We start from the raw sequence: 26,289 nt of genomic DNA on the forward strand, positions 1-26,289 counted from the left end.
GGCCGGAATTGTGACAGTTTAGGCCACGACTTGATGACTCTGGCTGGAAAGATGACATGTGATGGGTTTAGGGTGGGGACAAAGGTCGGTTCCCGGGGGTCTCTAATGCCCAAGATAAGCCATTTTAACATATGAGGCCCATTATAAAAGTGTCCAGAAGATTTTGATATGTTTGCTATGGCCCCAAGCACCCTACTCTACCCAAGATAAGATAGAAAAAAGTTACCTTCCAAAGACCCCCATGACATTCTAAACCCCTCAAGTCATAAAGGGTGTGGGGGCTTCTAATTAGCATGCATGGACAGGTATAAAAAGGCCCCTTAAGGAACACTGTCAAACACCCATTCCAAAAACTCTGGGAGCGACTGGCGTGGATTGCTTTTGGCTGGACCTTGTGGGCTCCTGCATCAAAGTCAAGAAACCTTAGGGGATTGCCTGGATTGTTTTTTTCTTTTGCGGCACTTTGAGGATTTCTGCATCAGAGACAACCCTTGGAACTTAAAGGCGAGAATGGAGCTGAGCAACTTTTCCCAGATTGACGCAGCCTGCTGACATGTAGCGAAGGTAAATAAAGCCTGGGCGCATGTTTATGTGGTGTTAAAAGTATACAAAACTGTAGTTTTGAAAATGCTAAAGAGTACTTTGTAAACTGTTAATGTTTAAGGCGATGTGTTGTGTTTAATGTGAATAAAGGTGCCAATGAAGTTTTTTACAAGACGTGAAATGTAAATGTATTTAAAATGAATAAAGGCTGTGTTGAAGGTTTGAGTTTAAAGCTATGTGTGTAGACAATTAATGTTAATAGGGGTGGTGTTGTGGGGGATGGCGCAGAGTTTGCAGGGGTTTTTTATTTAAGGGGCATAATGTTGTAGGTCTTAGAAGGGTACATGCAGAGGGGAAACATGCATTTTACAGTTCATAGAAACATTTAACTACACTGTAACGGTACCATAGGGGCTTTAAATAATATACATGGCATATAATTAAAAAATAAATAATGCCTTGTTGCACTCACCAAACCGATGTAGAGAGTTGGAGGGGTCCAGGGGGGGCTCCGGGGGTCCTTGCTGCTCCTTGGTGGGGTCCTGAGGGCCTTGTATTTAAAAAATAAATAAACCTGGGGGCCAGTTGTCGAGGGGGGCTCCTGGTGGGTCGCCATAGTCCTTTGGGGTGTTATGGGGCTGTCTCTGGGGCCGGTCCCGGTGTCCCTGGGCCTCCGTGGCCGTTATTTTTTAAATAAAATGCCCCGAGCCCGCTTGTGTGTCTGGCGCTGCTCGGTGGCTCTGTGGGTGGAGGGCTCTGTGGGTCCCTGGGGCGCTGTGCCCCGCTTTGCAGGCTCCAGCGGTGTTCTGGTCCGCATGCCTCGTTTTGGCGCTTTTCAGCAAGGCGCTGCTCGGGGATGTCTGGGGCTGGACACAGGTCCTGGTGTTCCGTCCGTAGGGTCCAGGGGGCATTTCCCACGGATCCACGTGGGTCGTTGGAGCAGCGGTGGAGAGGCTTCCTCAGTGACTGCAGGGGTAGGTCCGCCCCCTTCCAGTGATGTCGGCAGTTCGTCACTGTAGGGGCGGGCCATGCCCTACAGTCCCGGTGTGTGTTTTTTTTTATTTTAGCGCAAACTTTACCCTAAGGTGTCACAGCGCTTTACATATTACAGGCGACACATAAAAAATACAAACAGAAAAAAAATGCATGTAGGGGCTAGCTTTGCACAGCAGCCCCGGTGTGCATGTTTTTAAAATATTTTATATAGCGCGAACTTGACCCTAAGTAGGCAGAGCGCTTTACATAAGCCCCAGTGCAAAATGTAGCGCACACGAAGGTGTCAGAGGCTTCACAATAGGAACAGAAAATTAACAGTGAACAAAGTATAAAAGCAGACGCTGAGTTACAAGGGTGTAAAATTGACAATAGTGCGCAACCAAAATACATGAGCTAGCAAACGGTGGAAAAAAAAGTGAAGTGTGTGCAGGTTACAAAAAAAACGTACAAAGTAACAGTAGAGGTATAATACTGCAATAAATGGCAGGCACTCCAGCATAAGAATAAGCGCTATGTAGGCAATTGTGGCGCAAGTATCAAAAGCATGCCCAAATGTAAGAGGGCGCAAGCAGGGTGTTACAAGAGAAAAGTGGCGTGTACATGTTACAAAAGAGGGTCCAGTACATAGGCGCAGTGGTTGCATGGTAGGATGTTGGTTGTACATTAAGTCCTTTACCCAGAATGATAGGATATGGCGCAGGGTGTTTTTTAACAAATGTTTTAGAGCAACACCTGCAACGCTTATTTTTTTTTAAATGTCTGCCACGCGTGTCACAGATAGAGATCTTTAAAAAATGTGTGTTGTTGCACCCACCCTTGTAAATGTATACCGGAATTGTTTGAAGTTGTGATACTTTTGTTTAAGAAAGGCGTTTACTAAAACCGTTTTTATTTCTTTTTTTTTAATTTAATGTTTAATACAGATGCAAGACCCTGCAAATGCAACCGTCACCAATGTGCCCCCTGCGCTGGCCCCCGCTGTAATAACTAGCAACGCTGGCCACTTGTTGGCCCCACAGCCAGGTATATATATATATATATATATATATATATATTTAGAGATTATGTAGTTCTACGTAGTTTTGTACACCAGTCTCTCAGAAGTTCTCTTTTTCTAATGGGCTCTCATGTATGTATGCTTTTACAGCTTATGACCCTGACCTACAACAAGCTTTTGACGAGCTTATGGAGTACATCGAGGCTCAAGACGCTCTGAACCGTGTGCAAAACACTTCAGTTCCTACATGTAATTAAAAAGCCCCTGTTATTTTAAACTGTCTAAGACGCTAGGGGAGTTGGCGGGGTAGGCCACAGTCCTGACCCTGATGGTGTATAGTGGGACTCCTCAGAAATATGACTAAGGCGGGGTATTATTTTTTCTTTACAGGCACCCCCACGTTATGCCCGAACGGCGTCGAGGTACAAGAGGCGGCACGAGAATCAAAAGAAAGCCCTTTGAAGAGGAAAGCTTTACCTTCTAAAGTGGGACCACCGTCAAAGAAAGGAGTTGCAAAAAGACCTCTATCAGGTGTGTTTGTTACAAAGGGTGTGAAAAGTACTATCGGTGTTACAGACTCTCAAGCAGAAGGGTACAACGACTTGTAGCAAGGCCTATATAAAAAGGTGGCGGTATAGAACTTAGGATTGTGTGTGTTCTTTTTATACTTTCTCTAACATATATATTTTTTCTGTTTATATTTTAGAAGCGGCTCAGAAACATGCTGCTGAAGAGAGGTCGGCGCAGCCCTTAAGGGACATAACAGCAACCGTCCAGAACAACAGAAGCGCTACAAAAGGTGTGAGTAGGCGTGTACGCCGCAAAAAAGTCTCTGCGCACTACACACCAAACATGATGAACAATCCTCTACACCAATCTATTCTGCACAGGGGTGGAGTCAGCACTGGCGGAGTCTTGACAAACACAGATAACACAGGGCAGGGTCTGTGTAAAACAGCTACAGTGGGTCTGGGCCCTCTCAGCGTATCAAAAGGGAAAGGTATCTCAATCACTGCCGCCCTTAAGAAGAAACATAAGGACTCAGAGAACCTTCCCAACCCTTTAAAACGTGTGAAGTCCTCCAAGGTATTCACAGAGCCCCAAGCAGAACCCTTAAACTTAAAGAAGACAGCTCCGATGCTCCCAGAGGTCCAGGCAAAGCCCTTAAACCCCGAGAAGAAGAAACCTAGGACCCCTGAACCCCATGATAGCCCCTTAGACCTATCTGTAAAAAAGACTGTTAAACCTTTGAATGAGGCCTATACGCCCGTGAGCCCCAAGGAGGCGGTAGTTGTACCTGGGTGTGTAGAAGAGCTGGCGCCGCCGCAGCCCCTTAAAACATCACGCCTCTCAAGGAAACATCTGAAGCTGAAACCGGGGGTCCCTAAGCTACAGTTAGCAGAGGCCCTCAGTAACCCTATTGCAACGCCGCATCCACCCAGCATCCAGGAACGTCAAACAGGGCCAAATAAAATAACTGTGCATGTAGAGGTGCACGCCCCTGAACAACCCCCAAAGCCAGTTGTAAGTGTGCAGGCCCAGCCTAGGGTCTCAATGGGTGATAATAATACGCAACCCCTAGAAGGTCCTTCTAGCGTGAATACCTACGCTCTTGAGGTGATGAGGAGGATGGCAGACAACCTAGGTAGAACCCCAGAAGCTAGGACCCAGGATTACAACGACAGCTCATCACAATCGTCATACCCTTTGTCCCCTAGTACCCCACCGGGGGCATACGACCCCACCAGCCCCGTTGCCAGCAACGTGTACAGTCCCGTGTCCAGCCCCGCTGCCAACCCCGTGTACAGTCCTGTGTCCAGCCCCGCTGCCAACCCCGTGTACAGTCCCGTGTCCAGCCCCGCTGCCAGCCCCGTGTACAGACCCGTGTCCAGCCCCGCTGCCAGCCCCGTGTGCAGTCCAGTGTCCAGCCCCTCTGCCAGCCCCGTGTACAGGCCAGTGTCCACCCCCGCGGCCGTCATAAGCCCCACACAGCCCTCAGCAATAAGTGTGGATGACAATACCCCGGGGGCCCAGGGGGTACAGCCGAGTTTGCCATACAAAGTTTGCAATGTTCCGTCCCTGTCCGCCCCAGGGTGTTCGCAGGGGGTCCCTATTTCCAGACCACTAGCGGAACCGGCTTTACAGAATGGGGCTAAGACTGTTAACAGTATAGAGGGTCCTGAGGCGTTGCAGCCCTTTATAAGGCCTCGCAAGGCGGGACCCTCTAAGCAGGCGCAAGACGAGTCTGTAAACACAGCTGAGGTATTTGCGGCTCATGTAAAAGAGATGCAGATGGCGGTTCGAAAACTAAAACGCCAGGCGCTCGCCGCAAACCTAAAATGGGGGGTGGGGATATCCAAGAACAGATACACGGGGGAGGCCCATCAGAAGATCGTGGAAAGGGTTGGGAGGTGTAAAAAAGCGATCCTCCAGGAGTGTCAGGCGGCTGTGGCAGACATACATGCTATAAGGGCGTGACTATGGCAGCACAGACCCCTAAAGACCCCCACAGCCACTGGTGCTCATAAGAGGCCCCCAAAATATACCCTTAAGGTCCAGAGGTTAGTGACAAAGTCTGTACGCTTCTTAAGACTGCTCAAGCAGCGTCCATCTGCTGCCTCACAACCCTTCAAACAAGACAGCCCTGTTTCCCTAGACCCCTTCAAACAAGACACACCTGTTTCCCTAGACCACAGTGTTTCCCTAGGCCCCTTCAAACAAGGTCCCATAGTTTCAAGAACAGCTCCTGAAACATATAAACCAACACTTTACCACCGACAATACATAGGTGCAGGGTCAAACATACCGAGGGTCGGCCATTTGAAGGAGGTAGGGGGGCGGACTTTAAAACTCCAAACACAGCAACATTCAGAAGGACCTAGGGGTGGAACTGTAGCAGCGGCCTCCATGAACAAGGCGTACAATGACACCAACCAACCTGTTCAGATAGGCTGGGGCACGGTATCTCGAAAAGCCTGGGGTCGTAAAAGAAAAAAAAAGTGGCTTAATAGTACAAAGCAACGCAGGCGCTTAATAAATAAGCTGAAGAAGGCTAGAATATGCGCTACCCGCAGGTTTACAAGGACTCCTGAGACAGGTCCCACCAGGACCCCCCAAAATGACACAACAGAGAACACCTCCGCAATTCACACTCCTACTGATGAGGGCCCAGAGCCCTTGTTTTTAGAGAGTGTTAGAAGTTACACTCGCAATGTAGAGAGGTTTAGGGCCGTAGAACACTATGAGGAGTTTAGATTTATTAACCTCCATCAAATAACATCATCCGATCAGGGTGTTCTGGCTATACATCAGGCTGTGCAGGAGCTCATAGAAAGGTTGTTACACAATGTGGGGCCTAATGACTTTTTCCAACTCCGCTTCCAGGGGCAGGGTTTTGACACTCCGTTGTTCACCAGGCGGAAGGCCCGAGATCTTTTTGACGCTGTGCAATTTTTAGAAAACCTCTCAAGGCTTTTACAGAGTAAGGCAGAACTAGTCGCCTATGGCACTTTTAGAGTCATAGCCCTCATTGTACGGGGGCGTGAGGGGGGTGTTTCCAGACCTTTAAAGAGCATACTCTACAGTCAAATAATTGGTAAGAAACAGAGGTGGCTGCTCAACTTTAACAGCCCCTCTGCCAACACATGTCTGGCGGCCAGCATCGTGGGGCTGCTGATGGCTCGCAAGACCCCTGACGCTGTCATCATGTCTAGAGCTGCTGAAGCCCACGAGGTTCTTGAAATACCTCCTGACCGAATGGTCGGCTTTGGCGATATAGGTCTTTTTGAGAACTATTTTGCCGTGACGGTGAAAGTTCTTCATCACAACGGTTCCTGGAAGTACTTTACAACCGGGGGCCCTGTGAGAAACAAGACCGTATATGTCCTCCACGCCGAAAATCATTTTTACGGCATCTTGAACCTTAAAGGTTTTTTGGGTGTCAGGAATGTGTGCGCCCACTGTGACCATATATACAGCAATAAAACATACCACCAATGTGAAATGCATTGCAAGATGTGTCAGAGGGACGGCTGTATAGAAGACGCTACCCTGAAGGTGAGGTGCGGCACGTGTAGGATGTTTTGTCGCTCGCAAAACTGCTTGAGCATACACGAGAAATCTTTCACATGCGTTCCTAAAAAGGACTGCAGTGAGTGTGGGCGGTATGTGGCAACGGATCACAAGTGCAAAGGTATGATATGTCCCCGTTGTCATGTGTCTTACGAGTCAGGCACCAGCCATCAGTGTTATATGGTTAAAGGTCTACCGCAGACCAAGACCGAGGACTATATAGTGTTTGATATAGAGTGCACACAAGAGACGGGGGTACACCAACCTAACTATATTTACGCCCACCATCTAACTTCCGACGACAGCTGGGAGTTTGAGGGACGAACGTGCGTTGGTGATTTCCTGAGCACTTTCATTCAAGCCAAATTCCAAGGATATAACATGCTTCTTTATTCTACGAGACATGATTCGTGAAAATGATACCGGTGGAACTCATAACACAGGGGTCTAAACTGATGTTGATGACGGTATGCCCTTTAAAAATACGCTTCATGGACACCCTGAATTTTCTACCCATGAAATTGAGCAAGCTGCCAAAGGCCTTTGGGTTCCCAGGGTGTAAAGGTTATTTTCCACACTTTTTTAACACCTGGGCTAATCAGAATTATGTGGGACCCATGCCTCCTACCGACAGCTACGGGGTGGAATACATGCTGCCTGATGAGAAAGTGAGCTTTCTACAATGGTACTCTGAAAACCGTGAAAAGGAGTTTCACTTTCAAACAGAGTTGAAAGCTTATTGTCAGGCTGATGTAATGATCCTGCGGCAAGCTTGTAACATCTTCAGAGATGCTGTGGTGTCTATGACTAAAGAAGTAACGGTGTTGAAATCCAAAACCCCTGAAACGCGGCATGCGGTCGAATACATAGACCCATTTCAAAACGTCACTCTGGCATCCATGTGTATGTCCATCTACAAACACATGTTTTTAATGCCCGAAACTATAGCTCTAGTACCGCCAGACCTCTATAACGGTAAACAGAAACGTTATTCAACCCCCTCTATCCAGTGGCTCATGCACGTCTCTGAGAAGGAAGACCTACAAATTCAACATGCCTTACAGGGTGGTGAATACCGCCTGGGGCCCTATTACCTGGACGGGTTCTCTGTAATTAAGGGTGTGCCGACAGCCTTTGAATTCAACGGTTGTTTTTACCACGGATGCCCCAAGTGTTACAAGCCCCACGAGTATAACAAAATGCTGGGGTCCAAATTTGAACACTTATACAGACGAACTCTGACAAAGGCCCAGTATGTTGAAAACCAGGGCTTTGCTATGAGAGTTCTTTGGGAGCATGAGTGGTTAGACATGTTAAAAACCGACACAGACCTCTGCTCTTTTCTTAAGACCCGTGATTTACCCACACCTCTGGAACCCCGCGATGCCTTATTTGGGGGGCGCACAAATGCCATACAACTGTACAAGGCCGCTGGTGAGGGTGAGAAAATACACTACTATGATTTCACCAGTCTGTACCCTTTTGTGAACAAGATGAAGTTGTACCCGCTGGGTCATCCCACCATCATCTATAGAGATTTTAAGCCCCTATCCGAATACTTTGGGCTTATCAAATGTGAAATCTATCCTCCTAAGCAGCTTTACTTCCCGGTGTTACCATGCAGAGTCGATGGCAAGCTGATGTTCCCCCTCTGTCGAACATGTGCGATGCTTAAAGAAGTTGACGGTTGCAGACACACCGATGAACAAAGGATGCTCACAGGGACCTGGTGTAGCATCGAGGTACAAGCTGCCTTAGAAAAAGGGTACAGGCTAGGTAGAGTACACGAAGTGTGGCATTTTAAGAGCACTACAACACAACTCTTTGCCCCCTACATTAATTTGTTTCTCAGAGACAAACAGGAGGCCTCAGGGTATCCTGAATGGTGTACTAGTCAGGATGCAAAACAGAAATACATCGACGACTACTACGCTCACGAGGGTATCCGTTTACGCCCCCAGCTGATAGAGGTCAATCCTGCACGCCGCCAGTTAGCCAAACTCTGTCTCAACTCCTTATGGGGAAAATTTGCACAGCGCACAAACCTTTCAAATACTACCTTAATATCAGATCCTGATGAACTGTTCAAGTACCTGTTTGCCCCATGCTACGAGGTGTCCAGCTGCGACTTTATCGATGACGATACCGCGGCTTTGTGTTGGAAATACGCCCAAGAGTACCCCACATCGAGTAACAACATAAACATTTTCATAGCCTGCTTCACGACTGCCCACGCTCGTCTAGAGCTTTACGGGGTTATGGATAAGCTCCAGGATCGCTGCTTGTATCACGATACAGATTCTGTGATTTTTCTGAGCAAACCGGGGGATGTAGACCCTCCTCTGGGAGATTATCTGGGTAATCTAACCAGTGAGCTAGATAAGGATGAGTTTATAAATGAATTCACGTCCTCAGGGCCTAAAACATACAGCTTCCGTACCAACAAGAACAAGGTGTGTATGAAGGTCAAAGGGATAACATTAAATGTCAGCAACACCCTAAAAATCAATTTTGATAGTTTGAAGAATCTGGTGCATGAATACGCTACAGCAGACGATTCTGAGAATGCTAAAACCATAGTCGTGAACCAGCCCTGCATAGTCAGATCCAAAAAGAAGTGGGAAATCACAACCCAGCCTCTACATAAAACATTGCGAGTTGTTTTTGATAAAAGGGTCCTGACCACCGACTATAAAACACTGCCTTATGGTTATTAGACCCATTAGAGAGAGACAGCCGCCACAGCATGGACACTAGGTTACAGCATCCGTTCTCCTGCGTGCTAGCAGGACCCTCAAACTGCGGGAAAAGCTACTTTATAAAAAAGCTCTTAGAAAATGCCGGCTCTGCTTTATCACAAACCCCTAACAACATTGTGTGGCTTTATTCATGCTGGCAGCCTCTTTATACTGATTTGGGCCGCCGGTTCCCACATATCAAATTTATAGAGGGTATACCGGATAACCTCAACGATGATGAGCTACTACCCCCAACCCTTGTAAATATGATAATTGTTGATGATCTGATGCGTGAAGGTGGTGATCATCCCGAGTTAGAGAGAGCTTTTACCCAATATTCCCATCATCGTAATCTAAGCATCTGCTACATTGTGCAGAACTTGTTTTACAAAGGCAAGAACAGTAGGTCTATAGCTCTCAACGCTTCATACCTTGTTTTATTTAAAAACCCTCGTGACAAACAACAAATATCCGTCATAGCTAAACAGATGTACCCCGGAAACACACACTTCTTCATGGAGGCCTTTAACGACGCTACAGCAAAACCCCACGGGTACCTGTTGGTAGACTTAAAAAATGAAACTCTAGAAGACTATAGACTAAGGGCTGATATTTTTCCCCCAGAGCTACCTGTAGTTTACACCCTAAAGCCCAAGACCAGGACCTATAAAAAGCAACACTGATGTCTTTTAGAACCATTTACAACCCCACCCTTATAACGCACAGTGGTGACCATGTCTGCACACCTACGCCGCAATTTAGCCCTCCTGAAAATGCTTGTTAAAGCCAGTCCCCAACATCGAAAGGCCATCCTGGGCAGCGCTTCTGACGATTTAGTGGCTGCCATTTCAGAAATAGCCCTAAACACCCTAAAAGGCAACGTCCCTATATCAAAGCGGCAGTTACAGGTTCTGAAGAAGAAGAAGGGGCTTATCAAGAAGCTCAGTAATAAAAGGGGCTCACTCATAACAAAGAAGAAACTGGTGAAACAGTCTGGAGGTTTTATAGGTAGCTTGCTGGGGATAGCTATACCTGTAATTACAAGCCTCCTCGCGGGTCAGTGATGGACCACGCCACAAAAATGTATCTGGTTCCTAGGCTGCAGATGGAGCAAATGGGGTCCACCAATGACAACGCCTGGGATATCCGTAGAAATGAGACTCTACGCCTGGATACTGAAATTAAAGACATTTTGAGCAGGACTGATCTAAACCCCTACGACAAGGCTAACCTTTACAACAGCACTCTCAAAAAATTCTTAAATTACTACACCCAGTGGAATACCGAGAAGAACAAGTTGGCTCTATATACCCCAGACTCTGAACAACCAGCTGCTCAGGCCCCCGATCCGCAGCCCCTACAACCGCCTCCCGATGATGCGACAGCCTCAGATACCTTTGTTGGAGACCTCCTAAAAAATATAGGTCAAAGGCACAGAGGGGCTGCGCAGATGCTCATGAGTAAACTAGCCGCTTCTAAAGACCTAACCTCATGGAATGATCGCGGCGAGTTCCTCTACAAGGGCCAGCCTGTTGCAGGGTCGCATATGTACGATCTAGTCAAAGGTCTCACACACCCCAAAATCCTAACGCCTCAAAATGCCCCGAGAGGCTGGGAGCAGTTTCTGAAGGCCGCTGCTGAACTCAATATACCCTCCGCGCTTGTTGGTAATAATGAACACCGCCGCCTGCTAGACAATTTGAAGAGTCCCCTACTGCCATCGCCTACAGGTTCTGAAGGCCACAGACTATCCCCTAAATGGACTACTCCTGCACCGTCGGTGCCAGCTCGAAAAAAAAAAAAAAAGACATTGCCCCAGCCACCCTTCGCATGGATTTTTGATTAAGTGTGTGTGAATTTTTATTCCTAGGTTTCTGCAATAAAGTTTTGTGAACTACATATTTTGTAATAAACACCTTGTTATAACTTTACAAACCGTCTCAGTCGTCTTTCAAAAAAACATTTTATGGTGCATGTATATTGAAATAACGAGTCTGAATGCATGTTTTTAAAAAATATAATGTCTTTTATTTTTAAACGTTCAACATTAAGCATACAACTGTTATAAACTCTTACAGTTTTGACAAGGTACATATTCAGTTTTCACAGGTCTGACCGACCCTCTGGTGTTTTCTTTTACATATCTCGCAACTATACGGTCATTGTTAACAAGATCCCCCGGATATAGCTTTAAGAAATTTCTAAACGAAAGACCCTGTGACATTTTACTGATAAAATAAATACAGTGTTCCCCGCATGTGATGGCCGTGGAATCCTGCACCCTTAGCTTGTTATACTCCACCACAGCTGCAGCTTTTTTCACAAACTTGAATATAGGTGGTGTATAGAGTCTGTGCTCAGGGAACTCTGCGGTGCTGTCAAACACTGTAACCTTGTCAACATCAATAAACATGGCTGCCCAATGTGTCCCAGCCTGGTCATGCGGGTCTGTGTTAAAGACTAGGGTGCATGGTCTTTCAGCCCCTATGTCGCCTGGTAACCCGTCGCTAGGGAAAACACCCAAAAAGTATTTCCTAGCGTATTTATGTCTGCTTAAGAAGTCACGTATCTGCACCGTATCCATTTCAAAAATGTTTTTAAAGATAGTCAAACAAAATCTGCCTTGCGTGGTTGATCTGAATGATGCTGTCGAATACAGAGAATACGACCATGTTCACATTCGTCGCCAGTGGAGCTGCAAATCGTATTTCAGCTTTTAGATTCCCATTTTTGACCAGGTTGTAGTGATCGCCATCTTCCATGTCCGGTGTCAGGTCGAATGCGAACAACGTGTATCCACGGCCATAGCCTTCTCTTGACACCGCTACACCGCAGTCCCTTTGATGCTTGCCTGTTATCGAAACCAGTCCCTGATATGCCCTGATGTAATGCCCTGCTGCAAAACTGGGGGTGTAGGGTTTTGCAGGAATCACATTGCCCTCGTGGACCAGCGCAGCGTAGTTGATGTTGTAGTGTTTAAAATTGAAGGGGTTTGAGGCATAGGTGCCACTAAAAGCTGTATTGTCCACAAACCCTATGATGATGAGCTTTGGTAGCTGTCCCAGAAATAGATTCTGCTGTTGTGTTAAGCGGGTACCTACAGGGATGCTGAATACCTTCAGAGCTACTCTTTCCACAGCGTACTTGGCGTTGGATATTTGCAAAGCTTCGGCGTGCGCTAGCCTGACGCTCGGGGACACTTTCACTCTCTTTACAAACAGGCTCGCGGACAGTATGTTCAGTTTGTACTGTTCCGCATCCCCGTTGATGAGGCAGAATGAGTCCTTGTTACGATTGAGCTTGATCTTAAGATCAATCCCGTTGATGAGCAGTTTATCTTGGAAGAAGAGGTCCGAATGTATGCGCCCCAGGAGGTCAAAGGTACGGCTGGCTGTAGCATGCCCCGCTCTTTTTATAAAGCCCTTATTATCACCATCCAGAGCTGTGCTTTCAAACTGTCCGTGTGTATCCCTGTGAAAGAGACACGCTGAAAGTTGTGTGTCAAGGGCGTCGCTACTGTAATTTAGAATACTCTCTATGTAGGCTCTGTAGGCGTACATGTTATCGTTCTGGGTGATGAGTCGGTCGCCCAGGGTGATGTCCACTTGATTAAACATGGTAGCTACAGGGTAAGCGATTGGTGCCACCTTAGAACCGTCGTCAATGTCGGTCCCATCCGCTTTTACGATTTTACACATAAGATGCAGCAGAGTGTTGTTGAGATCCAAATACATATCCGTGGCCCCTGACACATAAAACTCTATAGGTGCCAACGGTGTCAATGCTGCTAAAGGCGACACCTCCATGAAGAAGCTGTTTTCGATGCTTGTCTGGGTGGGCTTTAGACTAAACAAGTCCAACTCTGATTTGGCGCACTCTCCAGATCCACAATGTACGAAGGCCATGGCTGTGCTTACAAGGCTTTAAAAAATATTTACTTTAGAGCCGGTTCGCTTCTTTGCAGCTCTCTTCCGTCTTGGAGCTCTTCTTTTCTGAGGACGTTTTGAAGCGGTCCTCCTTTTTTTATAGGGGGCTGGGGGACCCCTGCGTCTGGAAACACCCCGTTTCCTTTTGACACTAGCGCGTGGCTTATACAGCAAACCAGCTCCTTCTTGAGGCTGCTTGTTCATGCGCTCTGCAACCGCCGAGGTAACAGACCCCACCACCTCCTGGGCAATGTTCGAGGCAGCCGCCTTAACATGAGGTTTTGCAATTTCATAGCCTCTTCTCAGGAAAGGCATAGCTCTTCTAAACAGGCTCCTAATGAATCCTCCTAATCCAGCCCCGTACATAACGGGTGAACCTTGAAAGTACGGTGGTCCTCCATAACCGGCTTGACTTCTGTAATAGTCTCTGTACATAGACGGATCTCCGTAGGTTTTCATAACCACCATGATGGCTGCCTAATACCCTCTGTCGTGTCTAGGCCTTAAATGAAGCTTGACAATAACTTTCCCGTATTTAAAGGCCACCGGCTCAGACTGATCATCGTAGATCATAATTGAAATAGTGTCAAAATGGTTTTTAGAAACTGCGACGTAGTCGGGTTTGTTAAATTGTATGTTGACCATGGTATTATTATCACCCTGTACATGCACCCACCTTAACAACGGCGAGTAACTATCACCTATCCTCTGAGACTCTACAATATCGCTGTACATGTAGAGCGTGTAGAACCCCCCATTAATATCGGGGCACGTTTGATCTTGTTCCACGGGGCTTTTCACATGTTGTACTGTCCCTAAAATCCTTTTTAATTTACCTGAGCAGTTAAACAGGGTGTTTCGATTTATGGATTTAAGAAACACCTTCCTTCTCACATTATCTAGGGTCAGATGAATATTCGGATGTTGTTCTATAGCGGCTATGGATTTGTTGATGGCTTCGATAATGCTTGTAATGTTTGGGTAGTAGCCGGGCGGGAAGGATGCGTGTATGCCCATGGGGTCCTGCTCCCTCTTGATGTGAAACTTGGCTTCGGCCGCTGTAAATGTATTCCATGTTCTAGGGTATTGTATTTCTGTTAGGGCAACCTCCCAGTCCCCCTTCAGGTCCACAGCCTTAGCCAATTTGACGGTGTAATTAGAAATCTGATTGCTGGGGAACATGTCCTTAGAAGCGTTGGATGGTAAGGTTATATAAAAGGGTGTAGTCTCCATCGTAGCAGCGGCTTTTAGCTCACACACCCTTCAGGGAGCTGGCCAACACCCAACTGTTAAATTTCTCAGGCCAGCCGCGCCATTTGACATATGCCTGGCTCTTAGCACCTGTACCTTGCCTTTTCAGAACCTTTTCAACCCTATACACACGGTTTGGATCATTGGGCACCTTTTGTAACTCTTCCTTGTAAAAGGATCCCGACACCGTTTCCCCATCGTAGTCCTTTAACCTGTAAATATATAGCCCTTCCTTAAGCTCCACACTTTCCACTATAAATATTTCATCACTAAAGGTCTGTTGGTAACCCTTTGTGAAGACTCCTTTCAGTTTTGAAATCCTTACATGATCACCATTTTTAAATACAGAGTTCTTCACCTTTGTCCCAAAGTTAGGACCATACAAGTTTCTCCAAACAGTTAACGAATTACTAGGTGTTACCTCTTCAGGTGCCATTTTGATGGTCCTATGATAACTAGCATTATATACAGCTAAAAAAGCCTGTAGAACATCCACGTATCTGTATGTATTGTTGGCCGTAAAATACCTCCACATCTTAGACTTTAAAGTTCTGTTAAACCTTTCTAGAACCGCTGCTTTTACCTCCGTGTGTGTTACAAAATGTTGAACATTGTGCTGCTTTAATAATTTCTGAAATGACTTGTTTAAGAATTCTTTTCCTGCGTCTGTTTGTAGTTTTTGAGGAGTACGTCCCTTATCGAAGATGGCTTTAAAAGCGGCCGTGACGCTAGCTCCACTTTTATCACGCAGCGCCTCTGCGTACGCGTATTTGGACAACACATCTATGACTGTTAATATATAACAGGCGCCGTCGTTATGTTTTGCAGTATCTTGAAGGCTGATTATGTCCGCCTGCCACTGATAATCTATACACGCATTAACGATTGTAGGACGCCTCTTAAAACGTCTTCTGGCTGGTTTATGTAGTGAATACGCCTCCTCTCCTGATAACCATGTCTTCACAGCTTCTCTGCTTACCGACTTCTTGTCAGCCACAGCCCTTCTATATAGAGCGGCGCCGCTTCCAAAGCTGCCAACCCCGCTTGTATCATAATAAAGTTTTCTTAACAGGCCCTCCGACATGTTAGCAGTCATTAGAGTACAGGAAATGAAAGACGCTTGTTTTGTGCAAGAACATTTTATTAAAAAATAATGAGTATTACCAGATCACAAACAAAAAAGGGGTTTCATATCTTTTCACAGTATGCGTAGTAAGTACGGTTTAACACATATACTTTTTTGGGTGTAACATTCTACTACTTTACTTTAAATACACGCTAGCACTTAGCATTACATCAGGACTTATCTATTATAAAATAGCCTTTGTGGTGCGAGGGCCACTACTTTTCTGCTTTTTAGATACACATTACACATGCGCCTTTCTATAAGTCTTTCTATCATTTTTCTGTCACAGCACGCACAGGCGTTTGGCATGCCTCTCAGTTTTGCGCAGGGGTCGTTGGCGTAGCGTATCTCCTTTACTGTCGCCATCAAGATCTTCAACATGTTAGGGTGGACAAAATTATTTTCATCACTCAGGCCGTGCACCACCCTTAGCAGCTTATACATCTTGTACGGATCAAGCAAACTACATATGTGCCGTATCATTCGGTCTCTGTATGAATCGGCTAGACACTCGTGCGCCTCCTGTTGAGGGTCCCTAATACGGTGGCCGAAACACATGTTGTAATAGTCCCGTTTGACACAAGCGCGTACAACTATAGCTGCGAAACCTTTGACACCAGCTATAGTGTCTCTGGGGACCACGCCGTTGCTTTTACAAACTCATCGTTCTTAGAACCATCTTCACATTCCATGGGCGGAGGTGAACTCGGCTTTGTGGAACTTCCAGTCTGGTTTGCACAGCATATACAGGACAGATTCAAGCTGCGACCTTTTGCAGTCTGCCCCTGGGCCTCAGTTCTTTTCGGTGTTTCATCCTAGGTTCAAAAGACAAATATTGACACCCCGTTAGCGGTAGAAAGACAACAAACTTTCATGTAAAGGGTCTACGCCTAACATTTTTTACTTACCCACACACTTTCACCACCCTCTGCAGCGCCTCTGAAATCTTGAGAGTCGGTAACATCCATTGGGGACCCTTCATCTTCAACGCTTGTATCAGGCTGTTGCACAACTACCTTCGTAGGACTCATAGCCTTCTGAACATCCATGGTTTCATAGATGTGTGTATTAGGAGGGGGCATAGTTTCATTTTCTTTGTGCATTATGAAGTAAGTGCACCCCACTGGTTCTGCTCTCTAGAGGGTCACCAAACAAAAAAACGAAATATTAGCGTTCGATAGTTGTAGAAATAAAATACAGCCTTATGATAAATGGCTGCTCATAACATTTTGACTCACCCCCACATTTTCACCACCCTCGGCGGCGGCTCTGCCATCTTGAGAGTTGTTAATATCCTGCGATGCCCCAGCAGCCGCGGTTCTGACATTTTGAGAGGCGGGAATAACATCCGATGCTCCCTCAGCTTCCACGTTTGCATCAAGCTTTTGAACAGGGACATTCTCAGGAAAAAGACTCTCGCGAAAACCCACGTCTTCATAGACGGGTGTATTAGGCGGAACTATGGTGTCTTCCGCATCCTCCGACTCCAAGAGCATGCTTTGCTCAACAGTCAAGTCGCCACTCGAACCCTCGCTAGAGCTGCTATCGCTCTTAATCGGGGACAGCGGACACCGCCAATCCTTGAAACCAGGGGCGCCAAAGCGCTTAGCAAACCCACAGCCATAAGCAGTAACGTCGCAACCCATATCCTTAGGTTCTTCTGATTGAGCATTCTCGTCCACGACCAAAGGGCTTATGGTTCTGTAATAGCTACTGATGGGGGTCTGTGAGCCACCAACCCAGTGTTTTCTCGCAAATGGGTTGTAGCTCTTCTTTTCTGCCATGGCGCTCCTTCACGTAGTCCAGCGGTTGCTTGCTTGCTATACCAGGCTCCTGACACCGGCTTATATGTATTCTGATGGCTCCGCCACGCCTATGTCTCCAAAACAAAACTACACACCCCCCTATGACTCAGCCGCCCACCTTTTAAGGCCCGGCCCTGTTAAATTTAAGGCCAGGGTTTCCAGCCAGAGCAGTCAAATTTCCGGCCAGAAGTTTAAGACTAGGCCTGTCATAATTAAGACTAGACCCATCACTTTTTAAGGCCTCAGCCACCCACCTTTTAAGGCCCGGCCCCTGTTAAATTTAAGGCCAGGGTTTCCAGCCAGAGCAGTCAAATTTTCCACACACAAGTTTAAGACTAGGCCTGTCATAATTAAGACTAGACCCATCATATTTAAGGCCAGGCCTAGTCTTAAACTCCTGGCTGGAACTGTCAAATTTAAGACCAGAGTTGAAGTGAAGGTATCACTATATACTACTGAGGTGATTCGGTCATTGTCGCTGTAGGAGAGTAGGGTCTGCAATCCTATGATCACCCAGATTTTTTGCTTTTGTTTCACTGGTTTACGACTTTCTCTGGCTGTGGGCCTGCCAATCAGACCCACAGCCTGGCTGTTCTCTTTCTAAATTACGATATGTACCCTAGGTGCATTTGCCAATTGGTACTGGGCCACCTTATCAGACCCCGTAACGCAGGGCATAGGTGTACCCAGGGCCGCCAGGGACTGCAGCATGTATTATGCCACCCCTGGCTGGCCTCTTAAATTTGACACAACTGGCTGCACGACAGCTGGGGCGAAGACGTGTAACCACCCTTCGCTTTAGGTATAGTAGCCCTATATCTAACCATACCATGGACACCCGAGTTCCTATCAGTCACTCCTATGGCAGGCCTTATCAATCCTGAAGGCAGAGTGCGTGGGCTCGTGTGAGCTAGGTTCAGGCCCGAGCCGAGCCCGGTTGCAGCTTGCGGAATCAAGACCCAATGGCTGTTCCATGATAACGCGTACCACATCGGTAACTTCGGTGTCCCGTTATCAAGACATGTCGAGTAAGGTGTCATACGAATCGGGATGCTGTCCTCTCACCAACCCTGGCGACGAGGTTAACATTCCACCCTTCTAGAGGGACACGACATGTACGTAACTGTGAACCCCGGTTAAAGTTAACTGAAGCCTCAGCTCCACAAAATGGATGCTGCCACCACAGACACAAGTCTGACCTCCTGCTGCTGGGAGTCCTTCCAGCGAGGAGCACTTGGACAAAGGGTTTCCTGTCGAGGGCGCTGTTCGCACCGTCCCAGACAGGGTTTGTGTATTCTGGGTAGGTAGGGCTTTGGCGAGAAGGTGACTGCGGAGTGGCACCCCGGTGCTCACTACGCATCTGCCGGTTGGAACCAGTTCCAGGGGCGACAGCCCTGGCCTGGGGAAAGCCCGGCAGGGGAGAGGGGCGTAACTACCCCCCTTCCTGGTCCCACCCTTAGGGCAGGACCTAGTCATGTACCCACCCCTTTCTTTAGGATAAAGACCGGAGCGGGGACCCTTCCAAATTAGATCATCTTTGAATCAAGAATACTTTCTACGAAAGGACTTCAAGACTCTTCTCAAGATTTCTCCCTTGTGGCTAAGGAGTAGTCACCCTGCATCAGCGGGCACCAACTAAGAACTCTGCGATTTGCTGCAAGTCCTTCCTCAAGGATCCGACGGCCCAGCTCGACGAGAACCGGCTTCCCTGGCACCTCTGACCTCTACCCGCGTCATCAGCTCAGCTGTGATCTGTGGGTGCGTCGAGACCTCGAGGGACCGGCCATCATCAGAACCTGCACGCTCTTAAAAACCAGCACGACCATCGAGGTAACTCTCTGGTGAGTGCTCTGGGGTCCGAGAAGCCCCGACCCTGAGCCGCTCTAGCACCGAAGTGCAGTCTCCCAGCATCTCCACGATCTGCGTGGGGCCCTTCTGCTCGCTGCTCAGCACGTTGTCTGGTCACTCGCCGCTGGCTTGTGCCCTTCTGCGACGACACCCGAGAATCATCACTGCTGGTCTGGTTGCTCCAGACTGGCCCTTGCTTCCATCTTTGCGAGAAGCACCCCGGACCCTCCTGGTCCACTCAAGACGCCATCTTAGGCCCACCCCATGGCCCTGAGATCTGCCAAGGCTTGTTGCCCCATCCTGGGCCCAGCGACGCCGACAGCATCATCCTTCGTGGGACAGCTCGCACCTCCACCGTGGTCGCCGACAACGCCTCCTGGTCCGTGAGACTGCAGAGCCTAGCGTCGCCCACTCACCTAGTCGAGGTGACGGCCAACCGGTGCCTTCCTGGTACCCTCTGACTACTGGCTAGTAGTACGAACTTGGTCCCCTCTGCTTTCAGGTTTCATCAATCTCCGATCCAGGCTTGGATCTCTACGAACTATTCAGCACTGGTCGCCGGCCAGCAACTCCTTTCTTCCGGCTCCTGGCTCGTCAGCGAAGACCCCGACGCCTGTAAGACTTGTGCAGCCGCAGCCCTCGTGGCTAGGTAACTCGGCATTTCGGTGCCTGCATAGCCTCCTTACTCTAGGGTCCCGAGTCCCTCGCTTCCGACTTGCCTTATCGGGTCCGCCCGAGACCTTAACCTTTCCGTGTCCTCGGACACTTGTTTTAATTGTGCACTTGAAGTATTTGCTAAAGAGATTTGGTTTGTGCTTAGTACCCTGTCCTCATAAAGAGTACAGGGCTGTTGTGATTCTTAATAAATATCCTGTTTATTTTCATAACACTTGTGTGGTGTCCTTTCACTGGGTGTTCAAGGGGTATATGTGTGGTAAACAGCTGGCTTAACACGCCCTCTCGAGTCTTTAGCCTTAGACTGCTCGTATCCACGCTACTAGGATAGCTGGTCTATAGGTTGACTTACAACCAAACACCATAAGGGTCGTTGGAACGATACATAGCGGTCGCTAGAATAGCGAACGTTGCATATCGGGCCAACTTCTCACATTGGTGAGCAGCGGTTGGGATTTGAGCTTGCTGTTGTTTTACCACACGTATCCTAAGAATATCTTGTTGAAAGATCGCATAAGTACTGTTAGTACATATAACTAAAGCTTAGAATACCCTGAGTTCTACTGAACCAGCTGTTGTAGCTCCTCAAGGCTTAGCACACCTTGGCTGCAACTCTTAGCAAGGGAACAGTAGGGAAACACATAGTGTAGGTAGGTGCATCACTTACACCACACTAGAAACAGTATGTCGGACAAAGGAGGAAACTCTGAGTCTCCCCTTGTGTCAGTTGACCCTCCACAGGTCATCCCTTCAAGATATACTGCGCTTAACTTCCATGAGTTACGACAAGTATGTACCTCTAGGAAGATTAAGCAAGGGGCTAACCCCACCACCTCCTTTCTGATTGGTCTCCTCGAGACTTATGATGCCAGAAAGGCTGAGAAGCTTCTTAGCCATTCTAATCCAGAAGGAGACATGCCTCCCCTCGAGGGAACCCGAGACGATCCTGACCTCATCCACCTCGCAACTGAGAACGAAGATGGGGAGGAAGATGAGGATGAGGATCTCTCTGGGGATGAGGCAGATAAGGGACAGGTAGAAGTCGTCAGACTAAGCAGGTCCAACTTAAGCAAACATGATAGCGGTACTGGGGGACCCCTGGGGCCACTATCAGGTCAGCTTAACATTGGGAATGGACGAGCCCGATCTCTGTCAAGAGACTCTGGCAGATCCCTTCAAACCAATGGCTCTCACAACTCGTCTCGGAGAGGGATGACGTCCCCTCAGAGGAGAGTGTACGAAGCTAAGGAAAGGGCAGCTAATCTAAGGATCGAAAGGGAAGAACTTGCCCTGGCCAAAGAGAGGCTCGCCTTTGCAAGAGAGCAACAGTTAAGTGGGGTAGTCCCCACTGGTGGCAGCAATGTACCTAGCAATAGGGAAAAGAGTTTCGATACGAAACACCTTGGGAAGATAGTGCCCCCCTTTAAACAAGGGGACGACATCCACAAATGGATTACTGCTTTGGAGAGGGCCTGCACTGTGCAGGGCGTTCCCCAGAGTCAGTGGGCAGCTATCTTGTGGCTCTCCTTTGAAGGAAAAGGAAGAGACAAGCTCCTCACCACAAGGGTAGAGGATGCGAACGATTACCAAGTCTTGAAAAATACACTCGTTGAAGGGTTCGGCCTAACCACTGAGCAGTACAGGGTGCTGTTCAGGGATACCCAGAAAACGCAGTCTCAAGATTGGTCTGATTTTGTCGATTGTGCCACTAAGGCTTTTGAGGGCTGGTTGCTGGGCAGTAAGGTTACTGATTACGAAGGATTGTATAATTTGATGATGAGAGAACAAATTTTAAACAATTGTCAGAACCAGTTGTTGCATCAGCATCTTGTCGACTCGGATCTGACCTCTCCCCAAGAATTGGGAAAGAAGGCAGACAGATGGGTTCGTACAAGAGTTAAACAGAACCAGGGCCAGAATCAAGGTGGTCAGAAGAAAGCAGACCAGAAGGGTAAAGATTCTAAAGGGGAACAAAGTGACCAGAAGTCTTCGACAGGTCCCCAACAACCCAAAGAGGGTGGGGGTCAGGCTCCCCAAAAGAAGAAAGAAGGCCAATCCAAAAGATGGTGCCAGTACTGTAAAAGTAAATCTCACTGGTTTAGTGAGTGCACCAAGAAAGGAGGAGGGCAGACTCCTGCCACTGCAGCCCCTAAGGCACCTGTGCCCCCTAGTACAGTCAGCAGTGGTAGTGCGCCTCCCAAGGGTTTAGTAGGGTTAACCCTGGGTTCTGAGGGGCGTGACAACTTAGTTGGCACACTCACTCAGGCTGTCCTTGTCAGTACAGGGGACGTGGACGTATCCCCTGACGTAAGCCCCAATTCTTTGGGCAAATACCGACAGACGCCTTTCATAAATGGGAAGATGGCTCAGGCCTATAGGGACACTTGTGCCAGCGTCACCATGGTGACGCCTAACTTTGTGGACCCTGGACAGATCATGCCAGGTACAGAATTCCTGGTGACCAATGCAAGCAATGTCACTACCAATCACAGTATGGCAATTGTAGCTTTCTCCTGGGGAGGGGTAACTGGCCAAAAGAAGGTTGTAGTTAGTCCAGACCTCCCAGTGGATTGTTTGTTGGGCAATGATTTGGAGTCGTCACAATGGTCAGAAGTGGAGCACCGGACTCACATGGAAATGTTAGGTTTGCCAGCACATGTGTTCGCTGTGACTAGGTCACAGGTCAGGAAATGCCCCACTGAACAGGTGCTGGATCCTGGAACAACGGACCAGACACCTCCCAAGAAAAAGAGCAGTAGGGTTAAGGCTGCGCCTTCCCCCTTGCCCCAGGTCGAGGATCAAGTCTCAGAGGAGGCTGACCTACAGGAATTGCGGGAAACTGAGCCTAGGGAATTCGAACTTGATCAAGTTGAATTCTTGGGTTCAGGGGGACCCTCAAGGGAAGACCTGGGGAAGGACCAGTTAGACTGCCCTTCTCTTGAACCCCTCAGACAGCAGGCTGCTGCTGAGGCTGCTGGGAACGCCACAGGTACCCACAAGGTATACTGGGAAGATGGACTCCTGTACACTGAGTCAAGAGACCCCAAGCCTGGCATGACCAGGAGGCTGGTTGTACCCTTGTCTCAGCGTGGTTTCCTACTTACCTTGGCCCACGAGATTCCCTTAGCAGGTCACTTGGGCCAGACGAAAACGTGGGACAGGCTCGTCTCACACTTTCACTGGCCTCACATGAACGAAGATACCAAGGAGTTTTGCCGCTCCTGTGTCACTTGCCAAGCCAGTGGTAAGTCAGGTGGCACGACAAAGGCCCCCCTTATACCACTGCCTGTGGTGGGGGTACCCTTTGAACGGGTGGGGATCGACATCGTCGGTCCCATGGAACCACCAACAGCATCAGGGCACAAGTTTATACTGGTGGTAGTGGATCATGCCACCAGGTATCCTGAAGCTTTTCCCCTTAGGACCACTACAGCCCCTGTTGTGGCAAGAGCCCTAGTTGGAGTGTTCTCCAGAGTGGGCTTCCCTAAGGAGGTCGTCTCCGACAGAGGTGCAAACTTTATGTCGAGCTACTTAACTGCTATGTGGAAGGAATGTGGTGTTAACTACAAGTTCACTACACCCTATCACCCACAATGCAATGGGCTTGTTGAGAGATTCAACAGGACCCTAAAAGGGATGATTCATGGACTACCGGAAAAGCTTCGGCGTAGATGGGACGTCCTGATCCCCTGCCTCTTGTTCGCCTACAGAGAAGTCCCACAGAAGGGGGTTGGCTACAGCCCTTTTGAACTTTTGTACGGGCATCCTGTAAGGGGACCCCTGTGTTTGGTGAAGGAAGGATGGGAGAGACCTCTCAAAAAGCCTGCAACCAACATAGTGGACTATGTGCTTGGCCTCCGCTCGCGGATGGCTGAATACATGGAAAAGGCATCTGAAAACCTTAAGGCCAGTCAAGAACTCCAAAAAGCTTGGCATGACCAAAAGGCTGTCTTGACTGTTTACCAGCCCGGACAGAAGGTGTGGGTGTTGGAGCCAGTGGCCCCAGCAGCACTCAAGGACAAATGGTCCGGGCCCTACACCATCCTGGAGAAAAAGGGAGAGGTCACCTACCTGGTCGACCTGGGAACTCCCCGAAGCCCCCACAGGGTGCTTCATGTCAACAGGCTAAAAGCATATGTCGACAGGAAGGACATGAGTTTGCTCATGGCCCTAGATGAGGGACAGGAGGAGGAGAGTGACCCTCTCCCCGACCTGCTCACTCAGAATCCTGACGATGGATCGGTAGATGGTGTTGTCTTTTGTGGCAGCCTCTCCGAACATCAACAGAGCGACTGTAAACAGGTTCTTCAGTCGTTCAGACATATGTTTTCTCTAACACCCAGCCAGACCGATTGGTGTACCCATGAGGTTGACACTGGTGACAGCTTGCCCGTGAAGAGTAAAATCTACCGGCAGCCTGATCACGTTAGAGACTGCATCAAGAGTGAAGTGCAGAAAATGTTGGAGCTGGGAGTCATTGAACCCTCGGATAGCCCTTGGGCTAGTCCCGTAGTTCTAGTGCCGAAACCTCACACCCAGGGTGGTAAGAGAGAGATGAGGTTTTGCGTAGACTACAGGGGTCTCAATGCAGTCACTAAGACTGACGCCCACCCAATACCAAGGGCGGACGAGCTTATCGATAGATTGGCTTCGGCCAACTACTTAAGTACGTTTGACCTGACCGCTGGGTATTGGCAAATCAGGTTAGCTGAGGACGCCAAGCCTAAAACCGCATTTTCAACCCCTGGTGGGCATTATCAGTTCGTGGTGATGCCCTTTGGTCTGAAAAATGCACCTGCCACCTTCCAAAGGTTGGTGAATCAAGTCCTTACTGGGCTGGATGACTTCTGTGCGGCGTATCTTGACGATATCGCTGTCTTTAGCTCCACCTGGGAGGATCACCTGGTCCACCTGCGGAAGACGTTAGAGGCACTGCAAGCAGCAGGTCTCACTATCAAGGCCACCAAGTGCCAGATAGGGCAGACACAGGTTGTATACCTGGGCCACCTTGTAGGTGGAGGCCAGGTTCAGCCACTGGAGAGCAAAATACAGTCAATCAGGGACTGGGCTCCTCCAACCACCCAGACTCAGGTTCGAGCTTTCTTGGGCCTGACTGGATACTACCGGAAGTTTGTCAGGAACTATGGTTCCATCGTGACACCATTAAACGAACTGACAAGCAAGAAAATGCCAAAAAAGGTTCAGTGGACAGCGAGCTGTCAAAAAGCATTCGATGACCTAAAGCAGGCCATGTGCACGGCGCCTATCCTCAAGAGTCCGGACTACTCCAAACCATTCATTGTCCAAACAGATGCTTCTGAGTTGGGTGTGGGAGCTGTTCTTTCTCAACTGAATTTTGATGGTCAAGACCAGCCCATTGCTTTTATAAGTAGAAGGCTGACCCCTAGAGAGAAGAATTGGTCAGCTATTGAGAGGGAGGCCTTTGCTGTGGTTTGGGCCCTGAAGAAGCTGAGGCCATACTTGTTTGGCACTCACTTCAAGATTCAGACCGACCATAAGCCCCTCTTGTGGCTAAATCAGATGAAGGGTGAAAACCCCAAACTGCTAAGGTGGTCCATTTCCCTACAGGGGATGGACTTTACAGTGGAACATAGACCTGGTACTGATCATGGCAATGCCGATGGGCTCTCCAGATATTTCCACTTAGAACAAGAAGACTCACCTGGTCAAGGTTAGCTTATTGTTCCGACGTTTGGGGGGGGGTCATGTAGGAGAGTAGGGTCTGCAATCCTATGATCACCCAGATTTTTTGCTTTTGTTTCACTGGTTTACGACTTTCTCTGGCTGTGGGCCTGCCAATCAGACCCACAGCCTGGCTGTTCTCTTTCTAAATTACGATATGTACCCTAGGTGCATTTGCCAATTGGTACTGGGCCACCTTATCAGACCCCGTAACGCAGGGCATAGGTGTACCCAGGGCCGCCAGGGACTGCAGCATGTATTATGCCACCCCTGGCTGGCCTCTTAAATTTGACACAACTGGCTGCACGACAGCTGGGGCGAAGACGTGTAACCACCCTTCGATTTAGGTATAGTAGCCCTATATCTAACCATACCATGGACACCCGAGTTCCTATCAGTCACTCCTATGGCAGGCCTTATCAATCCTGAAGGCAGAGTGCGTGGGCTCGTGTGAGCTAGGTTCAGGCCCGAGCCGAGCCCGGTTGCAGCTTGCGGAATCAAGACCCAATGGCTGTTCCATGATAACGCGTACCACATCGGTAACTTCGGTGTCGCGTTATCAAGACATGTCGAGTAAGGTGTCATACGAATCGGGATGCTGTCCTCTCAC

At 48.4% G+C, this 26,289-nt stretch overlaps 1 long non-coding RNA gene across 1 annotated transcript; it reads left to right on the forward strand.

The window, feature by feature from the left end:
* The first annotated feature begins 2,683 nt into the window (after positions 1 to 2,683).
* On the forward strand, positions 2,684 to 3,337 carry LOC147693093 (uncharacterized). The gene is made up of 3 exons (XR_015299851.1): positions 2,684 to 2,785; positions 2,927 to 3,067; positions 3,243 to 3,337. It is a non-coding gene; the product is annotated as an uncharacterized LOC147693093 (long non-coding RNA).
* The last annotated feature ends 22,952 nt before the right edge of the window (positions 3,338 to 26,289 follow it).

The sequence above is a fragment of the Lissotriton vulgaris genome, chromosome 9 (genome assembly GCF_964263255.1).
Source record: "Lissotriton vulgaris chromosome 9, aLisVul1.2, whole genome shotgun sequence".
Lineage (NCBI taxonomy): Eukaryota > Metazoa > Chordata > Amphibia > Caudata > Salamandridae > Lissotriton > Lissotriton vulgaris.